At 35.8% G+C, this 17,737-nt stretch overlaps 1 pseudogene; it reads left to right on the top strand.

The window, feature by feature from the left end:
• LOC102187063 lies at positions 4,032–15,698 on the top strand (annotated as a pseudogene).

Here is a 17,737-nt window from a genome sequence, read left to right as displayed (position 1 = left end):
AACACTGTTCTCATTATAGTTGCTTTTCATCTGTTGTTTCTCAGCTAGAATATTGTTAACCTTTATAAAGACCTTTAATTATTGTTCACTATATACTCTCCCTCTTATATTCTGTCACAGTTCCCTGTGCTTATTTTTTATTAGCATGGATCACAGATTATTATTACCTTATTGTGTGTGTGCAAAGTCAATTCAGTCATGTCCGACTGTTTGTGACCCTCTGGACATAGCCCGTCAGGCTCCTCTAGCCATTGGATTCTCCAGGCAAGACTACTGGAGTTAGTTGCCATTTCCTTCTCCAGGGGATCTTCCTTACCTGGGGATTGAATCCAGGCCTCTTAAGAATCCTGCATTGGCAGGTGGGAATTTTACCACTAGCACCACCTGGGAAGTTGTTCAATTTTTAAATGACTGGCTGTATAATATAGAACGTGAATGCAGCAGCACTTTTATACTAATTTCTTTTTCCCTTTACTGATGCTTTATTCTCTGGCTCACAGTATAGAGCCTGCCACAAAGTAGGCCCTCGATAAAGATGGATTGGATAAAAAGAGTTATTGCAACTAAAAACTTTTTAGTTTATTAATAACTAATTATTTATTAGTTATTAATTAATAGTACACTAAATAAATAAAGTATTTATGTTTATTAATAACTTTATTGCAATTAATACATTTATTGGATAAATTTACCCAATATATTAAAAAATAGATTGGATAAATAGTTATTACAACTAAACTGGAGATACAATTTTATCATCCCCAGCCCCACACTTACAGGCAGAAAACATTAAGTATTAAATAAAAAGAAAGAAAATTTTCCTATGGATAATTGGGGAAATAAGTGATAAATTCATTTGTCTTGCAGCAAAATGACAGGGCTAATATTTTATTATTCTTTATTGGCAAAAGTTCCATAATGGTTCTGAAGCTATGTTTATTCTCCTTGTTACATCTTCCTGACCCCAAATATTTCATTGGTCTAACAGTATCTTTACACAGAAATGTTCTGTTAAGATTTGGTGGAACATCACAGGGAATATAATTAAGCAAGAGTCAGTCTTGGACACACTCCAAATTCATGACTTAGTTTATCTGATTAGAAAGTATAAGATCCCATGATCTTTGCCTCTGTCAGGGAGATGATGCTATCATCTTTAAAACTTATTATACCATTTTTAGGAGTTGCAATAACTATTTCAATAATGAGCTCTTAAAATATCAGTACATTTATTTTGCTATACTAACACAATAGAAAAAGGTAGGGGAAAAAGCTGTGCAGTATATATTCTTTATTGAAGTTACAGGAAAACTGTTTAGTTACTAGAGCAATTTCCTTTTCAAAAAAGTTTTTAACTTAATGACATAGATTTGTGTGCTGTTTTAATTATCTTAAGCTCAGAAAAGTATTATTCCTGTTTGTAATATGAAATTTTGGGGGAATTCTTTTAAAATATTTCTACAACGTGAGTAATAACAATTTTCTGAAATATTTAGAAGATTCTGTGAAGAAAATGGGCTGACGTAGTCATGTGAAATCAAATATATTTTTAGGAATAATGCAGATTTTTGTCGTTGGTGGTCACACTGGATTGAAGACATTTCTACGTCTTTATGAGATAGTTGAAAAGGCTCCTTGCTGATTGTGAACAAGAATATGAAAGGTAAATTTATAACAGTTAATAGTAGATGCCAGATTTTTCAGTTGTATAAATTAATTTACTATGTAGGAAATTGCAAACTGGATTTATAAGAATTGAGAAGTTGAAAACCTTTTTCTGGAATCACAAGATTTTTGAAGTGAACTAGTTAAAATTCAATTTCTCTCAATAAAAAATGTACAATTTTGAGAAAATTAAATATAATAAGCCTGTTTTTTAATTAAAGTAACAAAATATTTTATTTGTTTATTTTTAAATATAAATTTATTTATTTTAATTGGAGGTTAATTACTTTACAATAGCCTGTCTCTGTAAAAAAAAAAAAATGAAGTTACCAGTATTTCTTACTGTGAAGACTAAATTTTATACAATAAATGTGGTTTTATAAGTTCACAGAGTACATACAATTATACATATACATATGGAGATATACATCAGTGTAAACATGGAGATTTGTTTATCCCTAAGTCATATCCAAAGCTTTGCCACCCCATGGACTGTAGTCCATCAGGCTCCTCTGTGCATCAGATTTCCCAGGCAAGAATATTGAGGTGGGTTACCTTTTCCTTCTCCAGTGGATCTTCCCAACCCAGGAGTTAAACCCCTGTCTCCTTGCTTAGAGGGAGATTCTTTACCACTGAGCAATCTGAGAAGTCCAAGCACAGAGATAACATCTAACATATAGTTTGGCATAAAAATGATAGATATTCTTACAATGCTAATAAGTCCTTTTATTAAACTATTCTGTACCACATAATGAGATGAAGAACATTTAGGAAGGAATAGGTTAATTGTGGAATATTGAAAATGTATTTATTCAATAAATTTAGTAAATATGATTAAATTTTATTTTAATAAATAGTAAATTGATATCTGTTTGTATATGTCAATTAGATAGTTGCATACACATCAGTTCAGTTCAGTTCAGTTCAGTTCAGTCGCTCAGTCGTGTCCGACTCTTTGCGACCCCATGAATTGCAGCACGCCAGGCCTCCCTGTCGATCATCAACTAATGGAGTTCACTCAAGCTCATGTTCGTTGAGTCAGTGATGCCATCCAGCCATCTCATTCTCTATCGTCCCCTTCTCCCCCCGCCCCCATCCCTCCCAGCATCAGGGTCTTTTCCAATGAGTCAGCTCGTTGCATGAGGTGGCCAAACTATTGGAGATTCAGCTTTAGCGTCAGTCCTTCCAATGAACACTCAGGATTGATCTCCTTTAAAATGGACTGGTTGGACCTCCTTGCAGTCCAAGGGACTCTCAAGAGTCTTCTACAACAGCATACTTCAAAAGCATCAATTCTTCAGCATTCAGCTTTCTTCACAGTCCAACTTTTACATCCATACATGACCACTGGAAAAACCACAGCCTTGACTAGACCGACCTTTGATGGCAAAGTAATGTCTCTGTTTTTGAATATGCTATCTAGGTTGGTCATACTTTCCTTCCAAGGAGTAAGCGTCTTTTAATTTCATGACTGCAATCACCATCTGCAGTGATTTTGGAGCCCCCCAAAAATAAAGTCTGACACTGTTTCCCCATCTATTTCCCATGAAGTGAAGGGACTCGATGCCATGATCTTCGTTTTCTGAAAGCTGATCTTTAAGCCAACTTTTTGACTCTCCTCTTTCACTTTCATCAAGAGGCTCTTTAGTTCCTCTTCACTTTCTGCCATAAGGGTGGTGTCATTTGCCTATCTGAGGTTATTGCTATTTTTCCCGGCAATCTTGATTCCAGCTTGTGCTTCTTCCAGTCCAGCGTTTCTCATTATATACTCTGCATGTAAGTTAAATAAGCAGGGTGACAATATACAGCCTTGAAATACTCCTTTTCCTATTTGGAACCAGTCTGTTGTTCCATGTCCAGTTCTACACATATTTATTCCTAAATTTGTCCTTCCGACTTTGAATGTGTAAGTTACCTTCAGTGATTCTTTACTTAAATATTTCACTTTTATGATTTTATACCTGGTTCATTTTTTCATGGAATTCCCTATTTATCTACTCTTATTATCTCACTTTTCCTATGAAACTCAGCTGAAGTATTGTTTTCTTTGAGAAACCTTCCCAGATCCTGAGTTGATTTAGATATTCTGGAAATGTGAACCATTATCCATATGAATATATTTATAGTAGCACTTATAAAATTGGTTGGTATGGTTTGATCCCTCATCATACATCTAATCACTGAGAATAGTGAAACATTCTTATCTGATTTTGTAATCCTAATGTAAGGTTTAACACATTGAATGAATAAAATACGTTAAGCCTATTATCATGTAAAGGTGTTTTTAACTTTTTGCTTTGATTTACAGGTAAACTGTTCCTCATATCTGAAGTCAGCACCTATAAGCAATAGATGGAACCAAGGAAATGGAATCAAGAAGCAATGTGACTCACTTAATCTTCCTGAGCCTCACACAGAATCCAAAGGAGCAGAAAGTCCTTTTTGTTATATTCTTGTTCTTGTATATTCTGACTGTGTTGGACAACATGCTTACTGTGGAGACAGAAACGTTTAGTAAGACCCTGAATTCACCGACGTACATTTTTCTTGCCAGCTTATCATTTATGGATGTCATTTATTCCTCATCTATTTCTCTCAAACTGATTTCAAGCTTGTTCACAGGGGAACGTACCATATTTTTCCAATCCTGTATGACTCAGCTCTTTTCAGAGCATTTTTTTCTTTTTTGGTGGATCAGAGGTCTTCCTTTTGCTGGTGATGACCTATGACCACTATGTGGCCATCTGTAAGCCCTTACATTATTTGGTGATCATGAGGCAGAGGGTGTGTGTTGTGCTGCTGGTGGTGTCCTGGGTTGGAGGTTTTCTGCACTCAATTATTCAACTTAGCACTATTTATGGGCTCCCTTTCTGTGGCCCCAATATCATCGATCACTTTATGTGTGACATGTACCACTTATTGAAACTCGTCTGTACTGACACCTATGTCATTGGCATCTTAGTTGTGGCCAGTGGAGGACTGATCTGCTCTATCAAATTTCTGCTCTTACTCGTCTCCTATGGAGTCATCCTGCACTCTCTGAAGAACCTGAGTCAGGAAGGTAGGCGGAAAGCCCTCCAGACCTGTGGTTGCCACATCACTGTGGTTGTCTGCTTCTCTGTTCCCTGCATTTTTCATGTATGGGAGACCTGCTAAGACCTTCCCTATTGACAAATCATTAAGTGTATTTTATACAGTCATAACCCCCATGCTGAATCCATGATTAATCTACACTCTGAGAAAGTCACAGATGACAAATGCCATGAATAAGCTTTGGAGAAGGAACATGGTATTTTATGGTAAAAAAAAAAAAAATGCATCATCCACCATGAAGGGGATCATTTGACACCAGAGACCACTTCCGTGGAATTCAGTAGCTTTCTCCTTCTGATGTTGATTTCTTTTTCTTTATTTATAATTATAATACAAAAAATCATAATACAACTATGCAACTGTGCTGTTAATAACATGGGTAGTTCTTTTCCATGGTAGAATGTAAGGTCTGTAATATTTTGCTTATCACTACCTAGAAAGATGTAAGGCTTATATTGAAGGAGTCAATATCATGTAACAGATTAGTGAAGAAAATTTTATATAGTTACACTGATTTTTAATCAATTTATGCATTTTTTCTTTTTTTAATTTTTCCAGACAGTATTCATTTCTAGTTAGATTTGTGTCTGTTAACTTATTCTGTTTATTATCTTATTTAAAATATTTAATGCTATATATTGTGTTCTTTATAAAATTTCAGTTTCATCATACACAAAACTTTTCATTTAACCCTAATTTTTTTAAGCAATTGAAGTGAAATAGATAATAATAAATACTAAAAATGCAAATCATACAAAATGGGAAAAAATGTAGAATACATTTCCTATTTATCTCTTGGTATATTTTCTAGTCCATTTCTGCAAGAGCACTCTATTTCTTGATATCCATCTGGTAATAATCTATGTTAAAACAATTGTATTTAAATATATGTTTTTGGTTTTGTTTTTGTTTTTCTGTTTAGGTAACACACAGTTATCTGTTGCTTTTTTAGTAACATCTATTAAGTAGTTTCCTAGCAGTTCATTTAGATCCAATTCTTAATTTTTCTCATACTACATCATATTCCTTTATAGAGACATGCTGAAGTTAATGCTTCCATTCTTTTTCATGTTGTTCCTAAGCTTTTTATATGAAAAGTAATTTTGCAATAAATGTATATTTATGAATATGTGCAATTATGAGCTCCTAGAAGTGAAATTGTTGATTTATGTGTTGTGTTTGAATCAATGCTCAGGTAATACATGCATTTAAAATATCGATGGTCATAGCTATTGCCATTTTTGAAGCTGTAAAAACAACTACACTCCTGTCCACAGTATGTGAGAATATTTTTGTCCACATTTTGAAAATCAGTCTTGGTAAATACTGATGGCATATGATAATCAGATTAAATTTATTTTAAATTTGGTTTTATAATTTATCACAAATCCTTTTGATATAATTGTGTTTGGACATCTTTTCACGTGTTTGATATAATTGTATATTTTTTCTAGAATTTTCTGTTGATCTCTTTTATCTATTCATTCAATTGTTGATCCTTTCCATGCTGATTTTTATGAAATAATTGTCTAATAAAGAAACAACACTTTTTAATATCATACACATTATTGATACCTTTCTGGCTAGTCCTCAAACAAGGTGTCCTAGAACTGGTGTCATTTTGCTGGTTGGTAGAATGGTCAGGCCAGGGTGTCCTGGGTGGTGCTGGCCTTCTGCTGAGTGGGCTAGGTTTGACTGGGCTGGCATCAGGGCCACGGTCTGTTGGGTCAGGCTTTGGCCCAGTGGGTCCTGGGGCTGATGCTTGCGCACTGGTGGGTGAGACCAGGACCTGGGTCTAGGGCCAGCCCACTGGTGGTGGAGCCAAGTCCCAGGGTCCTGGGCTGTGGGGCCAGGGGCCCCAGAACTTGTGTTGTTTGAGTGGTTTCAGGTCCCAGAGGGTTCTGAGCTGGTGTCCTTGTTTCTACACAGGGTTGTTGACCTCTTTGCGGCTGCTGCTGCTGCTAAGTCGCTTCAGTCGTGTCTGACTCTGTGTGACCCCATAGATGGCACCCCACCAGGCTCCGCCATCCCTGGGATTCTCAAGGCAAGAACACTGGAGTGGGTTTCCATTTCCTTCTCCAAAGCATAAAAGTGAAAACTGAAAGTGAAGTCACTGAGTCCTGTCTAATTCTCAGTGACCCCATGGACTGCAGCCCACTAGGCTCCTCCATCCATGGGTTTTTCCAGGAAAGAGTCCTGGAGTGGGGTGCCATTGCCTTCTCCGCTTGACCTCTTTAATCAATAGAAATTGATTAGAGACCAGACAAGAAATTCAGGCAAGGCTTTATTGGGGTTCCCACTACAGCAGGGGGTAGGAAGAACAAACAATTCTTTAGGTGGTATTGTGTGTAGGGGGCATGCAGAGTACTCTAGTTTTCTCCAGACTCTCAGGTTTTTTCTCCAATCTCTTCAAAAGTGGTGTGTGTTCATGCCAAGTCTCTTCAGTCTACTCCGACTCTTTGCCACCCTGCGGACAGTTGCCCACCAGACTTTTCTGTCCATGGGATTCTCCAGAGAAGAATACTGGAGAGGGTTGCCATGCCCTCCTCCACGGGATTTTCCCAACCCAGAAAGTGAACTCATGTTTCCTGAGTCTCCTGCATTGAAGGCAGATTCTTTACCACTGAGCCACCAGGAAAGCTCCTATTACCTTAGTTCTTAAATTTATTTTAAAATTTGTGGTCAAATATATGTAACAATTTTTTTTAATTTTTTTTTTTATTTGCAGATGTTGGTTTATTTTGTTCGGAAATTTTCCAGATATCTTCCCTTATAGTTTTCTAATTTAATCTCATGTTTGTTATACAGTATACTTTGCAAGATCTGAATGCTTTTTGATTTGCTGAGATATGCATATAATCATGATACAGTTTATCCTGGTAAAAGTTATATGTGCAATTAAGAGGAATGAATATTTTGCTACTACTGAGTAAAAGGTTCTAAAACTATTTATTAGATAAAATTTGTTTATATTTTTGTTCAAGTCTTCTCAATTCTTATTTATTTATTTTTGTTTATAAGTATAAAATCTTTCCCTGTAGTTGAGAATCTGTCCATTTCTCCTTTCAATTCCATTAATTAAAATAAAAATATCTATAATCTTTGGTAATAGGAACATAAACATTTAGGGCTATTATTATATGCTTTTTTTAATTAGAAATAACCCACTTTATTGATGGCATTATTCTTTGCTTCAAATTTATTTCATCCTATATTATTATAGCCACCATAGCTTTCTTTATATTAGTTAATACTATATATATTTTCTCATTATTTGACTTTGATCCATTTATGTCTCTATGCTTGAAAGGAGCTTACTGTATACCATGTGTATTTGCATCTTGCTTTTTATGCAATCTGACTTATCTGACATTCAATAGGATATTATGACCATTTATATATTTAATGTGATTTATTAATATTTTAAGGTTTAGTTCTACCACCTTACTTATCATTTTTATTTATCCTATCTGATCTTTGTATCCTTTTTCCTCTTCACTCCTGTCTTCTGGAATTAGGGGTTATTTTTTTTTCAGTCCATTGTATCTTTATTGACTTATTAACTGTTCATCTCTTTAAATGATTACTTTATCATTAGCTACTACTGACATATAATTAACTTTTCACAATTGTATTACTTAAGAGGATAGTAGAAAAATATTGTGACATTATTTCCTCTTCCTGCTACTGGACTTTGTCCTATTATTTTCATACATTTGCTTTTCCAAATGGTATAAATATCACAATGTTAAACAGGTGATATTTTACTGGGAGTGGACAGCAAATGTTTTAAACATTGCCAGTCATGTGAGATCTGTTGCACATAATTGGTATTAGTTTTTACTTATGTTTAATTATTGTTAAATATGTAAAAATTACTCAGCTCACAAAGCATACATTGGCAATGGCAAATATGTGGGTAAATATAAAGGCTTTTTTTCTTAATTTTGATTTTCTGTGAAAAGTTGGACTATTTAAGACAGTAGTTAGCAAAATAAGGTTTATGGACCTTATCCGTTTCCTACAAAATTTTTAATTTAAAATGACATTAATTCACCCTGTTATGCAAACAATACCACTGTCCATTTGCAGAACATTTCCAGCTTCCCAAACTGAAATTCCACAGCCATTGAATAATATTTCCCATTTCCACTCAGTGAGCCCCAGGCAATCACCATTCTACTTTCTGTCTGAAATTGACTACTTTAAGTGCCTCATGTAAAGTGGAATCAATTTTTTTTGATTGCTTTTTTTCACTCAGTGTAATATCCTTTCCCCATTAAATGCTGTTGGCACCCTTGTTGAAAGTTATCTAAACACATATAAAAGGTTTATTTCTAGACTCTCTTAATTACATTAATTTATTGCCTCTCTTTATTCCAAAACTGTTGCTGTGACAACCATTGTTTTGTGTAATGTTGTAGAATCAGGAAGTATTAGACCAACCACTTTTTCCTTTTCAAGTTTGTCTTGGCAAAAATTTGGAGTCCTTGAGATTCCGTATTAATTTTTCTATTTCTTCCAAAAACTTTTTTTTTCTTTTTGTTTTTGATAACTACTGCACTGAATCTCTAGGTCACTTATGGTCATATTAACATTTTAATACTATTAAATAACCCAGTTCATAAATTTCTTTCCATATATGTGTGTGTTCCATAATATCTCTGAGTAACATTTTGTAGTTTTCAGTTTACAAGATTTTTGTCTCTTTGGTTATGTTATCTCATAACGATTTTATTCTTTATGATGTGCTTGTAGGTGGAATTATTTTCTTTATTTCTCTTGGGTTGTTCATGATGGTATAGAAATTCAACTCCATTTCATAAAAATCTCAACAACTTGGAGATAGAAGGAAGATGTAATAAGAATATATTATGGCCATATTATATATACGATTATGTAATATATATAATGTCAATATATTCACATAATAAATTCCATATATTTACAGATCACAGCTAACAACATACTCAAATTTGTTTTTTTTTATTTTTTAATTTATTTATTTTAATTGGAGGCTAATTATTTTACAGTATTGTAGTGGTTTTTGCCATACATACATTTTGAAAGATTGAAAACTTCCCCATTAAAATATGGACGAAGAGGGCACACTCTCACAAGCCTTTTTTAACACAGTATTGCCATAAAAATTCTTGTGAATTTTTTTTCTAAGTATAACTCCTGTCAACTCTTAAAGTGAGATGATTTTATTAATTATCTCACTTTTTAAATTTAATTTTACTTTCTGTAATAGTGCTTCTTTATTTAAAAACTTTTATTTTATATTGGAGTATATCCAATTAATGAGTGTCACTAGTGGCTCAGTGGTAAAGAATCCACCTGTAATTCAAGAGGTTCAAGAGACAAGGGTTCAATTCCTAGGTTGGGAAGATTCCCTGAGGACATGGCACCCATTCTAGTATTCTGGCCTGGATAATGCCCTGGACAGAGGAGCCTGGTGGGCTATAGTCCATGATTCTCAAAGAACTGGACGTGATGGAAGTGACTGAAAATGAAGGCAGTCATTAACAATGTTGTGATAATTTCAGGTGGACAGCAAAGGGAGCCAGTCACAGATACACGTATCCATTCTCCCCAAACTCCCTTCCCATTCAGGCTGCCACATAACACTGCACAGAGCTTCCGTACTGTACAGTGGGAACTTCTTGGTTATCCACTTTAAATGGAGTGGTTTGAACACATAGATCTCAGTCTTCCTAACTATCTCTCCCACATTGTTCTCTGCTGACAACCATAAGTTTGTTCTCTGAGTCTCTGAATCTATTCTGCTTTGTCTATTGGTATCATTTCTGTAACAGTGATTCTGATGGTTTTCATTTTCTATTCTTTCAGTCTCATGTTAAACATATCCTTTTAAGAAAAATCATCTCTGGTTACATTATATATAGTGGAATTTCCCTGTTATTTCCTGTCACAGTATCTTATATCTTAACTTATAAGTAATGAAAATAATAAAACTACTTTATTAAACTGTCTCTTTCTTTATTGTCTGAATCATAAATAAACAACATCCATGCAGGAGAAAAATTTTGCATGATTTTCCAAACAATTTGAGAAATTGCTGGGCTGTCACTCAACGTACAATTCCTGGCATAACATAGGTGTCCTAACCTTTTAAAAATTAATAATTGGATAAATAATTAGATGTTATCTCTAAAATGTTAACACATTCAGTTGTGTTTTCTGATAAAATTGTATATCTCTAACAAAATTTTAAGCTGAGAATAAGTTCAGTTCAGTCATTCAGTCATGTCCAACTCATTGCCATCCCATGGACTGTAGCAATCCAGCCTTCCTTGCCCATCACCATATCCCAAAACTCGCTCAAATTCATGTCCATCAAGTCAGTAATGCCATTGAACCATCTCATCCTCTGTTGTCCCCTTTTCCTCCTGCCTTCAATATTTCCCAGCATCAGGGTCATTTCAAATGAGTCAGTTCTTCATATCAGATGGCTGAAGTATTGGAGCCTCAGTATCAGTCTTTCCAATGAATATTCAGGACTCATTTCCTTTAGGATGAACTGGTTGGATCTCCATGTAGTCCAAGAGACTCTCAAGTCTTTTCCAACACTGCAGTTCAAAAGCATCAATTATTCTGCACTCAGATTTCTTCATAGTCCAACTCTCACATCTATACATGACCACTGGAAAAACCATAGCTTTAACTAGGTGGACCTTTGTCTGCAAAGTTATGCCTTTGCTTTTAAATATGTTGTATAGGTTTGTCATAGCTTTTCTTCCAAGGAGCAAGTGTCTTTTAATTTCATGGCTGCAATCACCATCTGCAGTGATTTTGGAGCCCCCCAAAATAAAGTCTGACATTGTTTCCACTGTTTCCCCATCTATTTCCCATGAAGTGATAGGACCAGCTGCCATGATCTTCATTTTCTGAATGTTGAGCTTTAAGCCAACTTTTTCACTTTCCTCTTTCACTTTCCTCAAGAGGCTTTTTAGTTCCCCTTCGGTTTCTGCCATAAGGGTGATGTCATCTGCATATCTGACGTTATTGATATTTCTCCCAGCAATCTTAATTCCAGCTTCTGTTTCATCCAGCCCAGCATTTCACATAATGTACTCTGCGTTTAAGTTAGATAAGCAGGATGACAATAAACAGCCTTGACGCACTCATTTTGCAATTTGACCCAGTTCATTGTTACATGTCCAATTCCAACTGTTGCTTCTTGATCTGCATACAGATTTCTCAGGAGACCCATAAGGTGGTCTGGTATTCCCATCTGTTAAAAATTTTCCATAGTTTGTTGTGATCCACACAGTCAAAAGCTTTGGCGTGATCCATAAAGCAAAGTAGATGTTTGTTGTTTTTTTTTTTTTTTCTGGAACTCTCTTGCTTTTTTGATGATTCATCCCATGTTGGCAATTTGATCTCTTTTTCCTCCCCATTTCTTAAATCTAGTTTGAACATCTGGAAGTTCTCAGTTCACATACTGTTGAAGCCTGGCCTGGAGAATTTTGAGCATGACTTTGCTAGGTTGTCAGATGAGTGCAATTGAGTGGTAGTTTGAATATTCTTTGTCATTGCCTGCTTTTGGGATTGGAATGGAAATTGACATTTTCCAGTCCTGTGGTGACTGCTGAGTTGTCCAAATAGCTGGCATATGAGTGCAGCACTTTAACAGAGTCATCTTTTTAGATTTGAAATAGCTCACACGGAATTCCATCACCTCCTCTAGCTTTGTTCATAGCGATGCTTCCTAAGGCCTACTTGACTTTTCATTCCAGGAAGTCTGGCTCTAGGTGAGTGATCACACCATCATGGTTATCTGGGTCTTGAAGATAGTTTGTGTATAGTTCTTCTGTGTATTCTTGCCCCCTCTTCTTAATGTTGAGCTTTAAGCCAACTTTTTCACTCTCCTCTTTCACTTTCATCAAGAGGCTTTTTAGTTCCTCTTCAATTTCTGCCATAAGGGTGGTATCATCTGCATATCTGAGCTTACTGATATTTCTCCCAACAATCTTGAATCTAGCTTGTGTTTCTTCCAGCCCAGCATTTCTCATGATGTACTTTGCATATAAGTTAATTGAGCAGGGTGACAATATACAGCCTTGAAGTACTCCTTTTCCTAGTTGGAACCAGTCTGTTGTTCCATGTCCAGTTCTAACTGTTGCTTCCTGACTCGCATACAGATTTCTAAAGAGGCAGAGCAGGTGGTCTGGTATTCCCATCTTTCTCAGAATTTTCCACCATTTATTGTGATCCACACAGTCAAAGGCTTTGGCATAGTCAATAAAGCAGAAATAGATGTTTTTTTTCTGGAATTCTCTTGCTTTTTCCATGATCCAGTGGATATTGGCAATTTGATCTCTGGTTCCTCTGCTTTTTCTAAAACCAGCTTGAACATCAGTATGTTCACGGTTCAGGTATTGCTGAAGCCTGGCTTGGAGAATTTTGAGCATTACTTTACTAGCATGTGAGATGAGTGCAATTGTGTGGTAGTTTGAGTATTATTTGGCATTTCCTTTCTCTGGGATTGAAATGAAAACTGACCTTTTCCAGTCCTGTGGCCACTGCTGAGTTTTCCATGTTTCCTGGCATATTGAGTGCAGCACTTTCACAGCATCATCTTTCAGGATTTGAAATAGCTCAACCGGAATTCCATCACCTCCACTAGCTTTGTTGATAGTGATGCTTTCTAAGGCCCACTTGACTTCACATTCCAGGATGTCTCGCTGTAGATGAGTGATCACACCATCGTGATTATCTGGGTCGTGAAGATATTTTTTGTACAATTCTTCTGTGTATTCTTGCCACCTCTTCTTAATATCTTCTGCTTCTATAAAGTCCATACCATTTCTGTCCTTTATCGAGCCCGTCTTTGCATGAAATGTTCCCTTGGTATCCCTAATGTTCTTGAAGAGATCTCTAGTCTTTCCCATTCTGTTCTTTTCCTCTATTTCTTTGCATTGATCGCTGAAGGAGACTTTCTTATCTATTCATGCTATTCTCTGAAACTCTGCATTCAGATGCTTATATTTTTCCTTTTCTCCTTTGCTTTTCGCCTCTCTTCTTTTCACAGCTATTTTTAAGGCCTCCTCAGATAGCTATTTTGCTTTTTTGCATTTCTTTTCCATGGGGATGGTCTTTATCCCTATCTCCTGTACAATGTCATGAACCTCAGTCCATAGTTCATCTGGCACTCTATCTATCAGATCTAGGCCCTTACATCTATTTCTCACTTCCACTGTATAATCATAAGGGATTTGATTTAGGTCATGCCTGACTGTTCTAGCGGTTTTCCCTACTTTCTTCAGTTTAAGTCTGAATTTGGTAGTAAGGAGTTCACGAACTGAGCCACAGTCAGCTCCTGGTCTTGTTTTTGTTGACTGTAATGAGCTTCTTCATCTTTGGCTGCAAAGAATATAATCAGTCTGATTTCAGTGTTGACCATCTGGTGATGTCCATGTGTAGAGTCCTCTTGTTTTGTAGGAAGATGGTGTTTGCTATGACCAGTGCATTTTCTTGGCAAAACTCTATTAGTCTTTGCCCTGCTTCATTCCTCATTCCAAGGCCAAATTTGCCTGTTACTCGAGGTGTTTCTTGACTTCCTACTTTTTCATTCCAGTCCCCTATAATGAAAAGGACATCTTTTCTGGGTGTTAGTTCTAAAAGGTCTTGTAGGTCTTCATAGAACCGTTCAACTTCAGAATCTTCAATGTTACTGGTTGGGGCATAAACTTGGTTTACCATAATATTGAATGATTTGCCTTGGAGATGAACAGAGATCATTCTGTCGTTTTTGAGATTGCATCCAAGTAGTGCATTTTGGACTCTTTTTTTGACCATGATAGGGACAGCTTATGTTTTTCATGAAAAATTTAAAAGCTAGTTTTATAAATACTAGATTACCAATCAACTTGATGTTAAAAACTAGAGATGTTGCATACATAAATTTGAAAATTAAGTGGAAGAAGTGGGCTGAAGACACAAAATTAGACTGCTGTAGCATTTATCAGTCAGGAAAAGGGAAATATCCACCTAAAGACCTAAGACGTATCAATGAGGTCTGAGACAATTCAAGACAGGGATCTTCTATTTATAGTTCAGTCTACTCACATTGATTACATAAATTACCTTAAGAGAGTCATAGGTATTACGTATTTGTGACTTTATAAATGGTGCTCCTTTTCATGGAATTTTCTTCCCATGTTTTTTATTTTCTCATTAAAAAAAAAAAGCTGAAGCATTGCTTCCTTTGGGAAGTTTTCTCTGATTCCAGTTTGATATACACCTGTGATGTGATTTTTAGCACTGTGTAAATATTCAGTTAATGGCTGGAATTGCCTGATTCTTCATTATGTGTCATAGCATTGACAATAGTGTTCTATGACTTATTCAAGCTGGTAATGTCATAATTCACTTTTCTTTCTTAGTAGCTGTTTTACTTTGTTGTTTTTAACCTTTCACTCTGGACATGCCCAACTCAGGAATTGGTAAATGCCTTTTGAGTGATTGTATACAGAAGACCCGAATCAACTTTGATCCTTCCATTTATCTGTCATCCTCTCCTCTTAATTCCTGTGGTCTCCGTAAACTTCAATATCCACTGCACCAGCTCAGTGGAAACAACACAAGTTCCAGATCTTATTCTCTGATCAGGCTCTACAAGCTAAATATAATAAAGGCAAATAGCTTTTCAGGAAGACGGCTACCTTGAATTCAGTCTTGGTGAACCTCTATGCATACCTTAGTTGCATTCTGGTGCTTTCAATCAATATTTTTTATCCATTTACCAGGACCACGACCGCAGGCGAGACTGGGAGAGGTCCCGCGGCAGGGACCACGACCGTGACAAGGCCCATGAGCGGGATCACCAGAGGGACCGCAGCCAGAGCCCAGAGCGGCCCTGGGACCCCAAGACCAAAACCCTTCGGGCTGCTGCACCCACTGCCCAGACCTAGGGCCCTGCAGGAGCCGCATTCCCTGCTGAGCAGATGGTCTTGCAAAGAACTGGGGGCTCATGTGCAAAGAGAACCTTATGGACTTGAAGTGTTACTGTAATTTTGTGTATAATGGTTTCTTACAAAATTTCACACCTTTACAATTCCGATGCTCTTTTAGAAACAAAAAACTAAGAACTCTTAACATTTCCATTTAAATGTCCTGAAATGGGAACATACCTACAAAAGCATATTGCTTTTTCAGATTATAAAGTTATCTTTTCTAATAATTTGACTGTTGTAAATTCTGAGGGAGTTTAGTGGCTGTTAGAGCCATACCTTTCCTGACATCTCACCTGTGTGTCTGTTTCCAGAGTCTGTTTTCACAGGGTTCGGACCTGGTGGCCATGGGTTTCTGTGCATGGCTGTCAGCTAACCTCGGCTGGTTGAGAAATGCCAAACTTAACAGATGCATCTTTCTCTCATCACAAAGAAATTTGAATTACAAATTTCAACCAGGAAACAAAACATTTCTTAGTTTTGCTCAGTTTTTATGTATTGTCTTACACTTTTTCTTTCCGAAAAAAACATGATTAAAAGCAACATTTGAATAGAAACTGTTGAATTTTATATAACATTTAGTTTAAAAGATTTAAATTTTACCAGTCTAAAGAAAGTAAATAAATCAATTAAGTGTAATTTAAAAGGTGGGGTGGGGGGTGTTTTTTTACTTGAATAATCAGGAACAGAGTTTGGTTGGACTTTACCACCTGAGCAGCTCTTTCTTGTCCCAGGAAAAGTGCACTAGCTCCACACTGCTGTCCTTGTCAGGTGATAAATCTCAGCATTTGTCTTTGAAATGGAAAAATATTTGTATAAAGCCTGAGGTGAAAAATATTTGTAAAAAGCCTGCAATTAGCTCAAAAACTGCAAATTAGAATGCTTTTCACCGTAAAGCACAGTAAGCTGCTTCTCGTCGTGCGTTTTCCAAGTATTTCTGAAGTGGAAAGTAGAGAAAAACTTGCTAATTTATTTGACTGTATAAATATACTTTGATTTTTTTTATATTTTCATAAACAATTTTGCAAACGTAAAGTTAGAGAATTTCCTTTGTTCTTTGGAGTCTATTCCATTGTACATCACTATAGATTCTTCCTTTTCTAGTACAAACGTTTAAGCTGTGAGAACATTGAGAACTTGGCAGTTTGGGTAATTTATGGGTGTTATAGACCCTATCAGTAGGTTAAGTTACATTAAAGTGGTGATGAGTTCCAACATCTAATGTGATGTGAAGGTTTTTTTTTTTTTTTTTTTTACATGTAAACCAAAAATTTTCTAATTTAAATACAACAAATGTAAAAAGTCAAATGTGTTTCTTCATGTTTACTTGATAGAAATTTCTGTAAATTGTATTTTATATTGCAAAGTATTATATCACTGTACATTTAAACATGGAACTTCATAGCTTTGTTACATGAAGTAGAATAAACATAAACAGAAAGTTAAAAAAAAAAGAAAATGTGTTAGGATACAGTTTTAGAGATTTTTTTTTCCTGAAATGCGAACATGTTTATTTTATTATGACTTATTACAACCCCAGGTGGCACTAGTGGTAAGGAATCCACCTGCCAGTGCAAGAGATGCAAGATGTTTGGGTTTGCTCCCTGGATTGGGAAGATTCCTTGAAGCAGACAGTGGCAACCCACTCTAGTATTCTTGCCTGAAAAATTCGATGGACAGAGGAGCCTGGCAGGCTGCTCAAGTTGATTACATAATAGTTGGATATTGACAATACAAACTAGTATATTTAAAATAGGTAATCAACAAGGGCCTACTCTATAACACAGGGAACTATTCTCAATATTTTGTAATAATCTAAATGGAAAAAGAATTTTATACAATAGATACATATATATGTATAAACTCAGTCCCTTTGCCTTACACCTGACACTAACATATTGTTGATCAGCTGTACTCTAATATAAAATAAAAATAAACAATAGAAAATTTAACTTAGTGGTTTTGCCACTGGATTGATATATTTACCTCTTAAACAAGTT

This window comes from Capra hircus, chromosome 15 (assembly GCF_001704415.2).
Source record: "Capra hircus breed San Clemente chromosome 15, ASM170441v1, whole genome shotgun sequence".
Lineage (NCBI taxonomy): Eukaryota > Metazoa > Chordata > Mammalia > Artiodactyla > Bovidae > Capra > Capra hircus.
Note: the sequence above shows the minus strand (reverse complement) of the source record. Positions and strands in the feature narration are given on the sequence as shown.